This window comes from Glycine soja, chromosome 14 (genome assembly GCF_004193775.1).
Source record: "Glycine soja cultivar W05 chromosome 14, ASM419377v2, whole genome shotgun sequence".
NCBI classification, from domain to species: Eukaryota; Viridiplantae; Streptophyta; class Magnoliopsida; order Fabales; family Fabaceae; genus Glycine; species Glycine soja.
The window spans coordinates 42,554,774-42,572,553 of record NC_041015.1 but is presented as its reverse complement, the minus strand read 5'-3'; positions in this window follow the sequence as shown (position 1 = coordinate 42,572,553).

Sequence of the window (17,780 nt, the reverse complement as noted above, 5' to 3'; positions counted from 1 at the left end):
AGAGAGAATTTTTCTTCTTCTTCTTCTTCTTATTCAAAGAGATTGATTAAGGGACCAGTGATCTCTTAAGTTGTAAGGATTCTTGAACATAAGGGATGGATTGTCCCTGTGTGGTTCAGACTTTGTAAAAGGATTTTTACAAAGAGAGTGGAAAATCTCAAGTGGGTTGCTTGAGGACTTGACGTAGGCACGGGAAGTGGTCAAACCAGTATAAATCAAGTTTGCATTTCCCTCTTCCCTTATCTCATTTATATTATTGCAATCAATTTTGTCTTGCATGTTTAAAGAACATTATTAAATTGATTACTGCTTCTACTTCTACATTCTGAGCCTATCATTTAGAAGGGGGTTAAAAGTTTGTTAGTGGGAAATTAGTTCACCCCTTATCCTCATCTAAAGAGTTACAAAGGTCTTATTAAGAAATAAAGAGGTTCCAGTTGAGGAAGAACCATGAAGCCACCAGTTACACTGTTAGTGGGTTATTCATTATCTCTACAACATTCCGTAACAGATTATAAGAAGAGTGCATAGATTAAAAATCACCTACAGATTCAGATTCTATTGTGTTTGTTTGATCAATCATTATGGATCCAAGTATTCCTAAAATTCTAAATTCTTCTTAATAATCTATTGTAATATGTTCCTGGTGGTTATTGGTATTTTATAAGAATTGCCTAAAATTCCAACATATCTAACCAAATTGACCCCTACTCTTGTGACAATTATGCTTAATTAGACCCTTTAAGCACTTTATTAATTTGTTTGTTCCTCTTAGGATTTAACCTACTCTCGTGGTTTTACACCTAAGTTCCTTTCCTATGGTTATGAAATAACGGGTTCACCTCTTAGTACTTCCCTAAATCTTTTTGATTATGTCAAATGCAAGCCAAATTCATTTAACATAAATAAAACAACAAAAGGAATCAAAGAGAACAAAAACAACACAAGGATAACAGAAAATCAATTCATTAGATATTCATAGGCTACCCAATCCTAGAAACAAAAGGACTACTCACGAGTATTGAAAAGCAAAACAAAAATTCGAAAAGAAGAGAAAGAGAATCAAGATTCTAGCTCTCTTCCATATAGGATTGACAATGAACAGAACCAAGTTGAACATAATTTGAGACTTAAATCGATAATTAACTCATTGAACTTGGTTCATGAACCAAATGAGCTGAACTTGAATTCAAAATTCAACTCGTTAAATAAATGAATTGAACTTAAACTGCATATAACTTGATTCAATTGATTCATGAACCAACTCTCTCTCTCTCTCTCTCTCTCTCTCTCTCTCTTTATATATATATATATATATATATATATATATATATATATATATATATATATATATAATATTTTATATTATTGAATTTGTATAATTATTTTTGATTAATTTAATATATTTTTTGTATGAAATGAATAAATAAAAAGCATGTTCAATAATTATAAATTTAACATATACATAGTAATATATTTTATATTATTGAAAACATATAATTATAATAACGAAGAAAATTTTGTAAGTTTCTTAAAAGTTAGAGATAAAATGCATCATATTAATTTGTTGGAAGTAAAATTTGTCAAAAATTAAAAAGTTGGGAGTAAAAAGTGAAATTAAGAAAAATGGTCCATGGTAGTACTCGTAGGATCTTTCTTTATTATATACTTATTTTTATAATTTTTTAAAATAAATGTTTTATTTTTATGAAAACTTATTTTCTATAATAATTTTTCAAAATGTTACCGGATTCTCATAAGTTTTCCAACAATAGTTTTTTTTTTAATTGAAAACATATTATAAAACTCAAAAAAGTAAGTATAGCAATCAATGAAGTTAATTTTCTTGACATTATAAATCTTTCAAACATTGACTAATAGATATATCAATGTTTCCACCATTTAAGAAACATTTCCCTACATTACTAACTCATTGACCCACACCACCTCTTCAAAGTGCTTTCACATTTCATATTCTCATTACTAAAAAAGCACGTTTCTACAATAGACATTCTAAGACGGTTCTGTAGAACCATCTTAGTATACGATGCGGTTGCATTTTTGTAATTAAGGGAATTATAATTATTATTTAAGTCGCACATTCTAAGACTGTCATAAGGAACCGTCTTAAAATGCCACATGGTGACAATCTTGTAATAACACGGATTGAAGACAACGACGGTCCTTGTTTATGATCGTCTTTGTTCATAGAGTAAATTTGAACTCTGAAACTTCCCTAGCCACGCACATACGTGTTTTTTGTCCACCTCCCTGAAAGCATTGATTTCCTCTCGCCCTATGTCGTGCCTCTCGCCGTTTGTCACCGTCGTCGTCTACGTGGGTGTTTTGGTGGCCTGAGTTCGTCTGCCAATTAACAGTCATCTCACGCCTCTGTACATTTGTGATACAAGTAAGAAAATCTAATTAAAATCACTTAAATGGCATACATATGGCACACTTGCATCGTATTATATAGACATTTGTACACTCAAGTCCTGTTTGCACACACACAAGTGTTCCTATCCTTTGAGGATGTTGCATTTTGAATGTTTTATGTTACCTTCAATTTTAGGGCCTTATATGCATATAGTGTTTTATGTGTTTAAGGAGCATGAATGAAACTTACATTGTTGGCATCTGCGGGGTAAAAATTAAAAATGGAAACAACTATAGAGATGAAATACTTTAACCTAAAAAATTTCCCAAAAGTCCAACTCCAACAGCGTCTTAGAATGTGTTTGTTCGAATAAAGTATAGTCTGTAAGCATTAATAGAACAAATTTTATTTAAAACGTAAAATAAATTAAAATGAAAGAGGTTCCATATATATAAAAAAGCTAAGTTCACAACAACTTGGTTTCCTTGTGAGTAAGAATTGTTGTTGGCGAGCAGTGATGGTAGCGGGGTCATTGTTGGTGATGCATTTGGGGCTAATTTCAATGTTGGTCTGTAGTAGGAGCCAGGAAGACCTTTCTTACCAGCTACAACTTAAGCCATTTAGTAGTTAGCACTAGGATGCTCATTGAATATGTGGTTTTTCTTTTCACCTGCTGAATGGATTTGAATTGAAGACTTAATGAGAACTCTCTATAAGTTTAGAAAGATTGGAAGTTTCAAAATAGTTCAAAGATGTTATTTATTATTTGTAATTTGTAGTAGCCCATAAAAGAGAAGGCTTCAAAAAGTTTCTTTTTTTGTGAAGGCATGCAGAGCCTCTCAATCTATATTAGGATATAACAACATTATGAATAAGTCATAAAATCTTTTAAACATTGCCTGAAAGTTAAAATTCTGCTTCCATGTTGACCTTCATAGGATTAATGATTCTTGCGCATGTTAAATTGTGTTGGAAGTTCTTATTACTTATTAGCCATCAGGTAAGTAAGGTGTTAATTAATGTCTTGGTGGACAAATTCCATATTCCAAATAGAAACTTGAGATGGAAGACGACTTGTAAACTGATAATTGTAGATACTTTCAAGTTTCATCTAAAATGACATGAAATTAGAGGCATTTATTTGATTTCTACCCATTTCAACTCTGAATAAATATCATGAGAGATTTTAAAGTGATTTGAAACTTGGGACTCTTTATATTTGTTATTGTTCAGAAGGGTGAATTCTGGTTCAGATTAAAAAATATAAACAATAAAAGGAGTATTTGTGGAATTTTCTTTAGTTGATTGAGAAATTAAACATTGTCTAAAAATATTCTATTTTTTTATCTCAGAAGTCAAGATATTTTAATCTATGAGTGATGACTGATGAGTATGTAGTTGGCACTCTTCTTTTTAGTCTTTCAAAGAACCATTGAAATTATAAATATAAATTGTTGAGAGAAGACTAGGGAAATGTTTTGAGCAAGCAATGACTTTGGTCCCTAAATTTGTAGGGCGCTGTCACATTAGTTCATGGTAATTGAATCGAGATTCAAATAGTGAATCAGAGGACCTATTTTCTGAATCTTGAATTGAATTGTGAGATTCATGATCGATATTAAAATATAGTATATGCTACTAACAAAGACATAAAAGCACAAATTCATGAAGGAATGAAAATGTAGATTTTTTTCATGTGAAGACTAAAATGAAAAGCAATATCAACGGTAAGGACCAAAATTTTAATTTAACCTTATTTAAATGATAATGGTTTATTTGCTAATGTCTCTACTATTAAATTATGTGTGCATGCATGCTTATAGTACTCAATATAGTCTTAAATGGGGTTATACTATTCGTATAGCAACAACATAAACATTGCTCTAAATAAAAATTTCATTCTATTGTATGAGGATGAATGTAATTGTTCTTCTTCAGGTCTTCTTTTGTTTTGAATTTATGACTGTATCTATTGATTCTTTTTCTTTGATATATGTTTCTTTTGTGACTGAACTAGTGTCATCATGGTTGGTGTTCAAAGAATAATGTTAATGAAGCTTTATATGTTAGCTGCTGAGTATTTAGTGTTTAGTATTGTGATCAAATCCCCATTTTTGGTCTACCAATGATAAAAGAGAAGCAGAAATGATAAGCGCAAGATGGGAATTATGGTGGAGTTTGTTAGAGAGGAGCCTAGCGGAATGGACAGGGGACAACAAATCAGTGGTGAAAAAGGAGTGTGGAAAGTATTGGGAGTGGAGGGAATATGAGGTAGGGAGGGAGGGAGTGCTACCAGAATAGACATAAAATGTGTAAGGGGATTCAGAGAGGGTTTGGATTAGGGCAGAGTAGCATTACTTCTCTGATTTTATCTTTGTTTTTCCATTACTCTTTGTTATTCATCTTGTTTCTGTTACTGTATATATAGAGCACTACTCTATCATTCACCCCCCAAAAACAAAAGGAGCACTATTCTATCATTTCCCTAATATTCCAGTGTGAATACTAGGTTTTATCAGTATCTATAAGGTGGATTTTGTTTTTCCCGGTGCTAGGTATTTCTTTACCCCTAAATAGGGGGGAGAATTGAAATAACTTTAAATAGTCCATACAAGTGCAAGTAGAGACTCAAAATATCCTTTACTTTTACAAGTGCATTTAATATCTAACAATTTTATTTAATTTCTGCCAGAAACTTGGATGCTTTATGGAGATGCTATTTGGTGGGCGCAATGTGCTTCTTCTAATGGCATTGTTTTCAATCTATTGTGGCTTAATCTACAACGAATTCTTTTCTGTTCCTTTTCGAGATGTGTCCTCGAGATGATCCAGCTTCTCTTGGACCTTGTCGAGGCACTCAACTCTTACAGAGCCGAGTATGGTCTTCAATGTTGTTATCCTTTCTCCCCATGGTTACTTTGCCCAAGATAATGTCTTCGGGTGTACCTTGACACTGGTGGACAAGTTAGTTGAGATTAACTGAGATAACATGGTGAGTAATTAAAACACTATTTTGGTAGCTATCAAGGTTGAGCGACATGGTCAAGAAACAAGGCCTTGATATCACCCCTCATATTCTCATTGTATGTCCTAGTATAGTTCGTAAGACATAGCTTATTTATGTAATAAGGATAACCTTAAACGTACTTTAATTTTGATGATGAATATGAATTATTGTAAAATACCTGGAAAAAAAAACCGTCTTAGAATCCTTTACATACTAAGACGGTTTTTTTGAAATGGTTATATCAACAACCGTCTTAGAATATATAAGATTCTAAGACAGTTATGTCAACAACCGTCGTAAAATGTCTTATATACTAAGACGGTTTTTCATAAGATTCTAAGACGGATGTTGACATAACCGTCTTAGAATGTCTTGCCAGTGTATTCGTCTTAGTATGTAAGACATTCTAAGACAGTTATGGAACCGTCTCCGTAAAGCCTTCTGCAATTTATGACGGACACTTTGAGGACGGATTAAAACTGTTGTAAAAAATACAAAATAACCAACTTAAAAAAACACTTTTCTAATAGTGCCTATAACTTGATTTGAAACTTTCATTGAGGAGGCAAGAGAAAAAGGGTAAATAACAGATAATTAAAATATAACATAATTGAGCAATGGAGTATAGTATCTTATGGAGGCGGGTGGGTTTAACCTCATCTTGCACATTATTAGAACTTAGAAGAAGAAAAATTGACGGAGTGACAGTGCCCATAAATGTTATGGGACCAAAGCAGCAAGAGGCACAACAGCCAATTTATGATATGAACCATTTCTAATTTTTTGTTGGATATTATTGAACCTAAATGCGTTTGTCTTCACTTCTCCTAACTTTCCCGGTTGTGCATGCTGTCTATCAAATATATAATCAGGATTATGGCTCTCGGGGCCCATACTCTCCATAATAGAGGAATATGCGATAATGCGTTTGAAAAAGCAATGAGAGTTGCCATCCAATGTATTCCTGTTCGTGGCACATGGTTCCCAGATTCCCACTACGTACTAGATTCAACCATTGATGTTTATGTTTCGAGTTTTTGTTTTCTATTTCTATCATAGATTAAATAATCAAATTAATTCTGTTTTAATATGTTTTTAGTCCCGATAAAATAAGCTAATTTGATTTTAGTCCTTATAATATTTTTTTTATTTCCATTCCTTAAGAATATGAATTATCATTGTTTTTACTCTTACTGTCATGTGATACCAGTTGATATCAACTAGTGTCTATAGTACTATGTAAATATGTAATACTTCTATTTTTTTTCTAGATCTCTAAAATAAATATTATTTATCTAACTTAAAATGAGTTAGAAACAAATTTTTAAAAGTAGTTGTTTTAGATTTTGAAATTGATAAAAGTAAAGAAACGTATTCTAAAAGGAACAAAACTAAAAGTTACTCATTTTACAAAAACAAAATAATGATTTCAAATTTTAGAATGATAAAAAATAAAGAATTTTTTTAAAGAATCAAAATTAAAACTCACTCAATCCAGAACATCTAGCATAGTTGATTGATTGAACAGTGTGAGTGATTGTAAATGACAAACCCTCTTATACATTCCTATAGATAAAAACAATTAAAACTCACTCATTTTATAATAATTAAAAACATATTTAAAGCAATTCATTTCTGAAAGATACAGTCTCAATTATATTTAGTCTATGAATGATGAACATTGCACCTGTGAGCCATAAAGGTGTATATTTAGTCAATCAAAATTGTCCTTGAACGTGTATCGCGGAAATAAGTTCATGAGGTTTATAATGTGAGAACTAGCCTGGTCCATAAATAACATGCATTTAGTCAACAAACTTCTTGTTAGGGGTTTACAAAATTAAAAAATTGAATTGGTTTCGAACTGTGTTTTAATCAATTTGGTTTTATATTTAAATAATCAAACTGATTTAGAAATTAGTTTAAAATTGAATTGGTTTTAAGAAATTGATTCTGAACTAAACTAATTCTTAACCTGTTTTAAATTAGTTATAAGAGTCGAACTAGTTTGGTTTGGAACTAGTTTTTTGAAATATTTTTTTTCAAATAAAAAATATTTAAATAAAAACCAGTTTGGTTAATCGAATTGATTTTGTAGAAACAATTTGGTTAACCAGAATAAAAAAAATATTTCAAAAAACTAGTTTGGTTAATCGAACTGGTTTTTGTAGAAATAATTTGGTTAACGAGACTGGTTTTGTAGAAACAATTCGGTTAACCGATTTGGTTTTATAAAATAGTGTATTTATTTTTTCTTGAACTAATTCGGAGAAAAAAATCAATTTGATTTAGGTTTGATTACAATCCGATTTAATCCGAACCAATTTTTTTTAACACCCCTACTTATTGTCATATGTATTTCATAAATCAATTTAGTTGTCAGAGTTTTTTTTCTTGAATATGTTTTTAGTCTTTTAAATTAAAGTTATTTTATTTTTACTTCTTGAAATTTAAATTAACTTTTTTAATTCTTAAATTTATAAAATATTCTTTTTAGTCCTTCTATACAGTGTGATTCAAACCGAGAAAATAGATTCATAATTTGTGATAACTTTTATAGCTGTCAAAATTTGATTTTTTATTTTATATTTTTAAAGTATAGTTTTTTGGAATCAAGTCAATAAATAAAATTAAAAACCCATTAAAATATAAGCTATTGACTTGATTCTAACAACTTCAAACTATCAGAAAATCCTCCTCTAAAATATAAACTATAAATTATAAATATTTTATTTCTTGTTTGACTTACATTATGTAAAAGAACTAAAAAGACTATTTTGCATATTCCAGGAGCAAAAAAAAAACTTTAAATTTGAATGAATAAAAAGAAAATGACTCAAATGTGAGAGACTAAAAATATATTAAATTTTTTTTATTGATGAAAATAAAAAATAATACTAGAAAATTTATAATAACTCACGCAATCTGTTCAACCAACTGAACTTAACTTTCTTAATTGGGAGAACTAATTTGATAATACATATTCAAATACATGCATAATTATTTCAAGAAAAGACTTTTTTAGAAGAAAAGACTTTTTCCAAGATTTTATAGAAATGAATATAATATAAAGTATATGATATATAAAATTGAGATAGTTGCCTTTCAAGAAAATTATAATAAGAGTGTTAATGTGATGCTTGATTCTCTTTTCTGAAGGTAGGAGAAAAGATAAAACTTTAAAATAATTAAAATTCTTTATTAGTTAAAATTCAAGCTTGAAATTCATGTAAATAACTTGTTTTTTTCTTCTCTTTTAGTTAACTTCAAGATAATAGGGAAAAAAAAAAAAGAATTGACTATGGAGCTGTATGAGTAAGAAAATTCTCGAGTACGATTATGAGGAAAGAAATTTACTTAGTTTAATCAAGCCGTTGAAACTTTGAGATCACCTATTATTTAACACCTAATGATCAATCTATATTTATCAGGAAGTAGCTTTTTCTATTTAATCTTCCATTATTCACGTATTTAAATTTACCTATAACGGAACTTGATCTATGTTGAGTAGATTCTGCGTTTTTTCTCTCAATGTGACGCTGCTTTATACATTAATGCACATCTAAGACATAAATCCAAACACACACCATGCCTTTATTCCACAGCTGATATTATGATTAAGAAAGTAGACTGCTTTTTCTTGTTCAAAAGGATTATTCGAATGGAAAGTAATGTCTTTCAGATTAAAAAATACACCACAAATTTTTTAAAGAAAAATGAATAATATTTTTGGAAATTATAAAAAATTCACTTGTACGTATATAGATGACGTACTTGTCTTTTCAAAAACTAAAGAAGAACATTATTTTCATCTTAAACAAGTTCTTCATTTATTTGAAAAATTTGGGTTGATTATTTCAAAATCAAAAATGGAAATTTGTAAAACTCATATTTCTTTTTTAGGAACAGAAATAGGAAACGAAAAAATAAGGCTACAACCTCATATCTCCCAAAAAAATCCTTGGTTTCCCAGATAAAATGGAAGATATAAAAACCTTGAGAGCTTTTCTAGGTCTACTTAATTATGCGAGAAATTTTATCAAAGACTTGGGAAAATATACAGCTCCTCCTTATAACAAAACATCTTTGACTGACACAGAGAAAATTCAATACTGAGGATATAAAATTAGTTCAAGAGATTAAAGAAATGGTTAATAACTTGTCATATCTATCCTTACCATTAGATTCTGACTATCTAGTTATAGAATGTGATGGTTATGAACAAGGATGGGGAGCCATCCTAAAGGAAAAAAAAATAAATATGAAAAAATTCATGATGAAGAAATTTGCAGATATGCCTCAGGAAAATACCATACAAAACTTCAGGTATATTCAACATCTACAAACTATGAAGTAAATGCTGTAATAAATGTTTTAGAAGGATTCAAACTCTTCTTAATCAATAAAAGCGAAATTACCATAAGAACAGATTGTGAAGTAATAGTAGCTTATGGTAGCCAACAGATAAATACTGATAAAAAACCCCACAAAAGATGACTTTTATTCCAAGAATATGTTTATCATAATGGAATAAAAATAAATTTTGAACACATAAAAGGAGTAAAAAATGTTGATATTCTCTCTCGTTTTCCAGGGATACAACAAAATGAAGCCTTGTAAGATTTCCTGCCAAAACATAAAGCAGAAGATGAAGTTCGGCAATCAAGAATTGCCGATACTTACAAATGAGTTTCACTACCCTGGTAGAGAAGCTGTTAATGACAAATTCAATTGTCTCATTGACAATATTTGGAATATTCCAAAAAATACAAATAATAATGAACAATTTGTATGTTCAGTAAAAAGGGGTATAATATGTGCTCTATACAATTTTTGCATAGCAGATAACCAAGGAGTTTCTCTTCTTTCAAAAGCCTCTCCTTCTAGAAAAGGTTATACAGCTTTTATCCTATTATCAGGACCTCATAAAGGTGTTTATACCAATTTTAAAGACATTTGCCTTGCAAAGGAGGGCATTCAAAACCCAATCTATAAAGGTTTCTATTCAAGGGAAGAAGCAGAAAAATCCCTTGAATTAAATACCACAAACATCAACAAAATAAAAAGGTCTCTTGAACTAGAAAATTCGACTATAGTCATAAACGCTGGCCAAACCAAGACCAGCCAAAAAACCTATAAAGACACAGTCAACCCAAATATCCCAGGCTCAATAAATGACCTAAACTTAGACAATTTTAAGAAAATACAAAGTTTATTGTTTAAGGTACACAATAACCAAACCCAAATTCCGAGACTCTACATAGGCGTACATGCTTATTTTAACCAAAAATTTGTATGCATCAATAAAACCCCATACTGCCAAGACAAAACCAATTGTCCTTGCAAGATAAAATTTCTTTTTAGAAAAGCCAGACTAGACATGAACCAGTTTAAGTCCTTCGAATATGAGGACTTAGCAATTTTCGCAAAAAGTCTATTGGATTATGGATGTTTGGAATCAATCCTGATTCCTCCATCTGATAGATTCGAGGGATTCAATCCCTCAATCAATGAAGCCATAAACCTAATCCAGGCAGAAATGATGGACTACATTGCCATCAAAATAACAACTTGCCCGAGCAATTTCGCTGCTCAGAATTACCCATGTCATGTTATGAAACTCTTACCAGAGGATCATAGAGACTATTCCTGTCTATTCTATTTAATGATGAATACGAAAGTTAGGATGTACAAGGCAATACACAATATCAATATAGCCTTATGAGGGCACAAATTCAGGGATATCAATGGTTCTTCTCAGAATTAGATAAACGTGAGTTTGATTTAATAAAAGAAACTCATGACAAAAAGCTTTTCCTGCCCTTATACAATGGGAAGTTTTTCATTTTTTCCCCGTAGATATCAATAACAAACGTTCAATTCTTCCAGAAAGAGAAAAAAGACAAGGAGATTTAGGAAGCCAACGGATGTCATGGACAACAAACTCCTCCTTTCCCTTCTACCGACCTATCAATGGAAGACTCATCCGACATCTTTTATTTTGGAAATATCCAAGACGGAGAAGATGTTACGATCACAAAGTCAACCAAGAGTTAAAGACAAAAGCATCCTGCATCAAAATCTAAGGCGGGAATCTTCCCTATTGCATAGATTATGACATTGAGCTTATCTACAAAACTTTATTTGTATAAGACAACCATGTGACAAAGTAAATGAACAATAACTTTACTGTTCTTGACTGAAGGGGTTTTTGTCTTATTCCATCAGTTTTATTTATATAAAAGGTGTAGGGGTTCAGTTGAACACACGCTGAACGACATCAGACCCAATAATGAGAGAAAAACTGAAGGAAGAAAAGCTTGTAATAGTTTGTCTGTGCAATAATATCAAGTTCTTTTTTGGATCTTTCCTCCTTTTCCCCCAATTTTTTCTCTGAAATACTGTAAGTATGAATCTCACTATGTCTAGCTAATCCTTTTGAAGGCACCCTCAAGGGACCTTAGTTATCTCTATTTGGAAAATGCGAATATGATTTAGAACCCAGTTGTTGTAAATAGTGTTTTTTTTTCTACTTATTCTTTTCTTTTGCTTGTTTTTCGAAAACCTGGGATTTTTAAGCCTGCAAAGGTGTGCCCTTGATAGCTGTTTTTTATGAAAGTCCTTTTTGGTTAGGCGGGTGCTTGGAGGAAAATAAGATCAAGTAAGACCCAAAGAAGTGTGGGCAGTTCTCGATCTTCAGTACTCAGCTTAATATCCACAAAATCGATAAGGACCTGTGTAAAAAAAAAAAAAGAGTCTGGGTTCATCATATTTTATATTTTTCCAAATAAGATAACTTACGGTGTCCACTTGGGAAGTGCCCTCTATTCATCTAATTTGATCTTTTTCTTCCGCATACCGCTTATTCTTAACTGTTATTGATTATCCTTAATTGTATAATAATCTTGGGTGTACTAATATAATATAAATCTAACTAGGAGGCTCTGCCACCTTTGCTAATCTATATTATATATTTTTTTTACATATTGTTTTTACTTTTTACTTTTTACTACTTTTTATTTCTACGGGTTCTTGGTACCTCCTTTGGTTTATTCCACAGCTGATATTATGATTAAGATTCCCCAAAGCGGTAGCTCTGGAGGTGTTCCCCAACCATTCCCATACCAAGATGGAGTGCTTGATCCCATCCCTTGTTAAAACTTTTGAAGCGGAATCCAAATATGAGAACAATTTTTCCACAAAAACTTGATCATAACATTAAAAATTTTCTTGTAAAACTGTTGTAACAATAGTTTATGGCAAATCGAAAAAATTACTGGCTGAGTCATGGACAATGTCGCTTTCTTTAAGACGTTTCGTGGCACTGCCAAAAATTGTGCAAGCAGACTATCAACCACGACGTCCATAGGATAAAACAGCCCAGATCACTGTATAAGATTCCCACTGCACTGAGGGAACCTTTTCTAGAATTACACCCTCTTGTATGACTTAAAAAGTCACTCTAAAAGGCAACCGAGAAATGTGACTTTAAAAGTCACTCTTAAAACCAACTGAAAAATATGACTTACAAAGTCACTCTTAAAGGCAACCGAAAAATATGACTTACAAAGTCACTCTTAAAGGCAACCGAAAAATATGACTTACAAAGTCACTCTTAAAGGCAACCAAAAATTTAGAGAGACAGAAAGAAAGAGGGAGAAGTTTGCCGGAAATGCATCGGCTGAAATATGGGAGGGAGAAAGAAAAGTTGAGGAAATGCTTCTCAACTGGGGCAAGGCAAAAAGAAGAAATGAACTCTCTATATATAGGGAGTGAAACACTATTCAAGTGTTTATCCTGAGCGATGTGGGACTTGAAGCTTTTTTTCTTCTTCTTTTTTTTCCTTTCTTTTTTTTTCAAACTTTCATTTGTTCTAACAATCCCCCACTTGAAATTTGAAAAGAAGATTTTCGAGGATTTCATAAAATTGTGCATAAACAAAGGTGTCATACAACTTGAACCTTTGCATAGTGAGTAAGATTCAGATTTTATTAGAGTGACTCGAAGTCTTGAACTCTATCTCCGACATCAAACCACACACAACCTTTTCATAGGTGTATTCTATAAAGCCCGTGCGTTAAAGGCCATGCACGTCTATCCCGGTATAGTGAACGCTCTAGAAATTTTTGCCCAAAATTTCATATGAAGCGGCCCCCACTTCAACATTCACATAGGTGAGTCTATCAAGAGTACTCCTGTAGCCTAGGTACTCCACTCAATGTAGAGCATAGATCTCATTAAGAATTATGAATTTTTTCCATAACTCATCCTCTTGTTACTTCAGGAATCATGCTGCTTTCACTTATAACAGCATGTTCATCTCATATCACTTCATAACTTGTTATTACCCATTGAACCTAGTTCTTGGGATCTCCAGTCATATAAGTCGGGTTACCATCATGAATGATCATCGCAGTAAGGGCAATAGTCCCATTCTTTTAGAAGTGTTATGAACTTTCTCTCTAGCTAATCCTTTCGTCAAAGGATCTGCTAAATTATCATCAGTGCGTACGTGATCCACTCTAACAGCTCCTGTTGAGAGTAATTCTCTAATAGTGTTGTGCTTACGACGTATCTGTTGTTTCTTATCATTGTAATAACGGTTCTCAATTTTTGCAATAGCCGCGATACTATCACAATGGATCAACACAGCTTGTATCGGTCTTTCCCATAAAGGAATCTCTGCAAGTAAGCTTCTTAGCCAACTTGCTTCCTCACTAGCAGTTGCTAGTGCTATCATCTCAGATTCCATAGTGGACTGAGCTAAGATAGTCTGTTTCTTTGACTTCCAAGAAACAGCCCCACCAGCTATGCTAAATATATAGCCGCTGGTTGCTTTGGAATCATCTGAAAGAGTGTTCCAATCTGCATCGCTGTATCCTTCAAGTACAACGAGAAACCTTTTATAATGTAATCCAAGATTTATGGTTCTTTTAAGGTACCTCATTACCCTTTCAATAGCGTGCCAGTGCTCCATACTAGGTCTACTGGTAAACCTGCATAATAATCCCACAACATAGGCTATGTCGGGTCTAGTACAATCAGTGGCATACCTAAGGCTGCCAATGATACTTGCGTACTCAGTTTGTCGTATACCTTCACCAGTGTTCTTAAACAGTTTTACACTTGGATCATATGGTGTACTAGCAGGTTTACAGTCAAAGTAGTCATATTTCTTTAAGATCTTCTCAATGTAGTGAGATTGATCCAGAGAAATTCCCTCTTTTGACCTAGTAATCTTAATACCAAGGATTACACTTGCTTCTCCGAGGTCTTTCATATCAAAGTTGTTACACAACAATGATTTCACATTGTTCACTACATGAATATTTGAACCAAATATGAGAAGGTCATCGACATATACACATATGATAGTGCAAATATTATTTACAGATTTGTAGTAAATGCATTTGTCACTTTCATTCACCTTAAACCCATTCGAGACTATTAAGTTATCAAACTTTTCATGCCACTGCTTAGGTGCTTGTTTTAGGCCATACAAAGATTTATCTAACTTGCAGACTTTATCTTCTTGTCCATGAATCACAAACCCTTCAGGTTATTCCATATAGATTTCCTCTTCCAATTCACCATTTAAAAAAGCAGTTTTAACATCCATTTGGTGTACCACTAGACTGTGAATAGCAGCAAGAGATATTAGCACCCGAATAGATGTTATTCTAGTGACTGGTGAAAAAGTGTCGAAGAAATCCACATTCTCTCTTTGCCTAAAACCCTTGGCTACAAGGCGAGCCTTGTATTTATCCACAGTACCATCATGTTTTAGTTTCTTTTTCTAGATCCATTTACAACCAATTGGTTTGCAACCAGGAGGCAAGTCTACTAAATGCCATGTCTTGTTAGATTCTAAAGAATCCATCTCATCATTAATGGCTTCTTGCCAGAAGTCAGCATCCAAAGAAGACAAAGCTTCTTGGAGGTTTGATGGATCCTCCTCTAATGTATAAGCCATATAATCGGGCCCATAATCTTTAGCAATTCTTGCTCTCTTACCTCTTCGAGGCTCTATATCTGGTTCTGGTTGTGCAAGATTTTCACTATTAATAGTAGGAAGATAATTGGATGAAGTACCCCCACTATTCCTTAATTTAAAAGGAAATTTATTTTCATAAAAATCAGCATCATTTGACTCTATGATCACTTTTGCGTTTAGGTCATAAAACCTATACGCTTTGCTATTAATAGCATAACCAATGAACACACATTCATAGGCTCTACTTGCAAGTTTAACCCTCTTAGGATCTGGGATCCTTACATAGGCCAAACATCCCCAAGTTCTCAAATAAGACAAATTTGGTTGTCTTTTCTTTAATATCTCATAGGGAGATGTCTTGCTTTTTGATTTGGGGATTCTATTTAGCACATAACAAACTGTTAACAAAATTTCGCCCCACCAAAAAGATGTTGCACTAGAACTCAACATAGTAGCTACAACTAATTCTGTAAAAGTTTTGTTCTTTCTTTCAGCTTTACCGTTCATTTTAGGTGAATATGGAGCAGTCGTTTCATGTATGATTCCATGCAAATTATAAAACTCATTAAACAAACTGGAATCATACTCTGTGCCTCTATCACTTCGAAGTTTCTTAATTTTCTTATTGAATTGATTTTCAATTTCTGTTACAAATAACTTAAACATGTCAAGCGCTTCACTTTTATTTTTCATAAGATATACATATGTATAATCAGAGCAGTCATCAATAAAAGTGATAAAATATCATTTTCCATTTCTGGTCAACGTTCCATCAAATTCACATATATCAGAATGTATTAAATCCAATGGCTCAGATTCTTTAACTACTAATTTATGTGATTTCTTAGTTATTTTAGATTGATTGCAAAAAACAAATTTTTCAAAGTGATTTGAAGATAGCTTTGGAATAAAACCTAAGTTACTCATGTTAGATATGCAACGACTATTTATATGACAAAGTCTAGAATGCTAGATATTAAAATCACACGACAATTAAGCACAAGGAGAAACTTTATTAATATCAAGATTCAATTTGAATATGCCATCAGTGGCGTACCGTTTCCCTACAAATACCCCATTCTTGGTCAAAGTAAATAAATCTGCACCTATGGTCTGAGTAAACCCAGCCTTGTTTAAAAGAAAACCAGAAACCAGATTCTTTCTCATCTCTGGAGTATGCATCACATCTTTGAGGATCAAAGTCTTTCCAGAGGTAAACTTCAATTCAACATTTCTAGTTCCAGCAACAGTAGTGGTGTGGGAATCACCCAGCAGTACTTTCTTATTTTCAACATTCGTGTATGTTTTAAAACATAGCACGATCATAGTAGACATGGCGGGAGGCGTCAGTGTCTACCCACCATCCATCTGATCCTCCAATCATATTGATCTCAGTTATCACAACTATGTATGGCTCTTGAGTCATGTTAGCCTGGGGAGCACCTGTCATTGAAGGATTTCTGCATTTACGTGCCATATGTCCTGGTTTGCCATAATTGTAGCAGAGGAATGGTTCACCAGGATTATTCTTGGCAGGTGGATGTTGTCTAGGATGTTGGACCCTTAGGGGGTTCTTGTTGTGGTTGGAGGTATTGTTCACATTGCGGTTCTGATTCTTAAAGTTTTTGCCAATAGGCTTCAGAACTGCACACGTGTTCTTCCTTTTAGTGTTGTTGTGAGACACAACCAACACTTCATCTTTCTGATCTTGTCTGCGTGCCTCTTCCTCAATGCGCAGACGTGTGATCAGAGACTCCAAAGAGAATTCTTTGGTCTTGTGTCTGAGAAGGTTTTTGAAATCCTTCCAGCCAGGAGGCAGCTTGTCTATGATGATAGCAACCTGAAATTGCTCATCCAAAGTCATACCCTCTTATATGATATCATGAGCAATTTTCTGTATCTCATGGGATTGAGACTCTATTGATTTATCATCAGTTATTTGATACTTGAGGTAGCGGCTAACCGCATACTTTTTATTCCCAGCTTCCTCAGTATCATACTTCTTTTCCAGAGCCACCCAAACTAACTTGGCAAACTTATATGGGCTAAAATAATCATAGAGATCATCAGCTAACCCATTCAGAATGAAATTCTTGCATAGGTAATCATTTTCATTCCAGAGAGCTAATTCCATAGTCATTTTATCCTTCACTTCCTTCTCAGCATCCTCAAGTACCATCGGAATATCAGTGTTCAAAACATAGGCAACTTTTCTCATAGTTAAATAAAACATCATCTTTTGTTTCCAACGTTTGAAATGATACCCTTCAAACCTAAAAGGTTTGTTGAGGTCATTGTTGTTCGAGCCAGTAATATCTACGGTAGCCATAGCAGAACCGAAACCGTCTTAAAATTGTTGTAACAATAGTTTATGGCAAACCGAAAAAATTACTGGCTGAGTC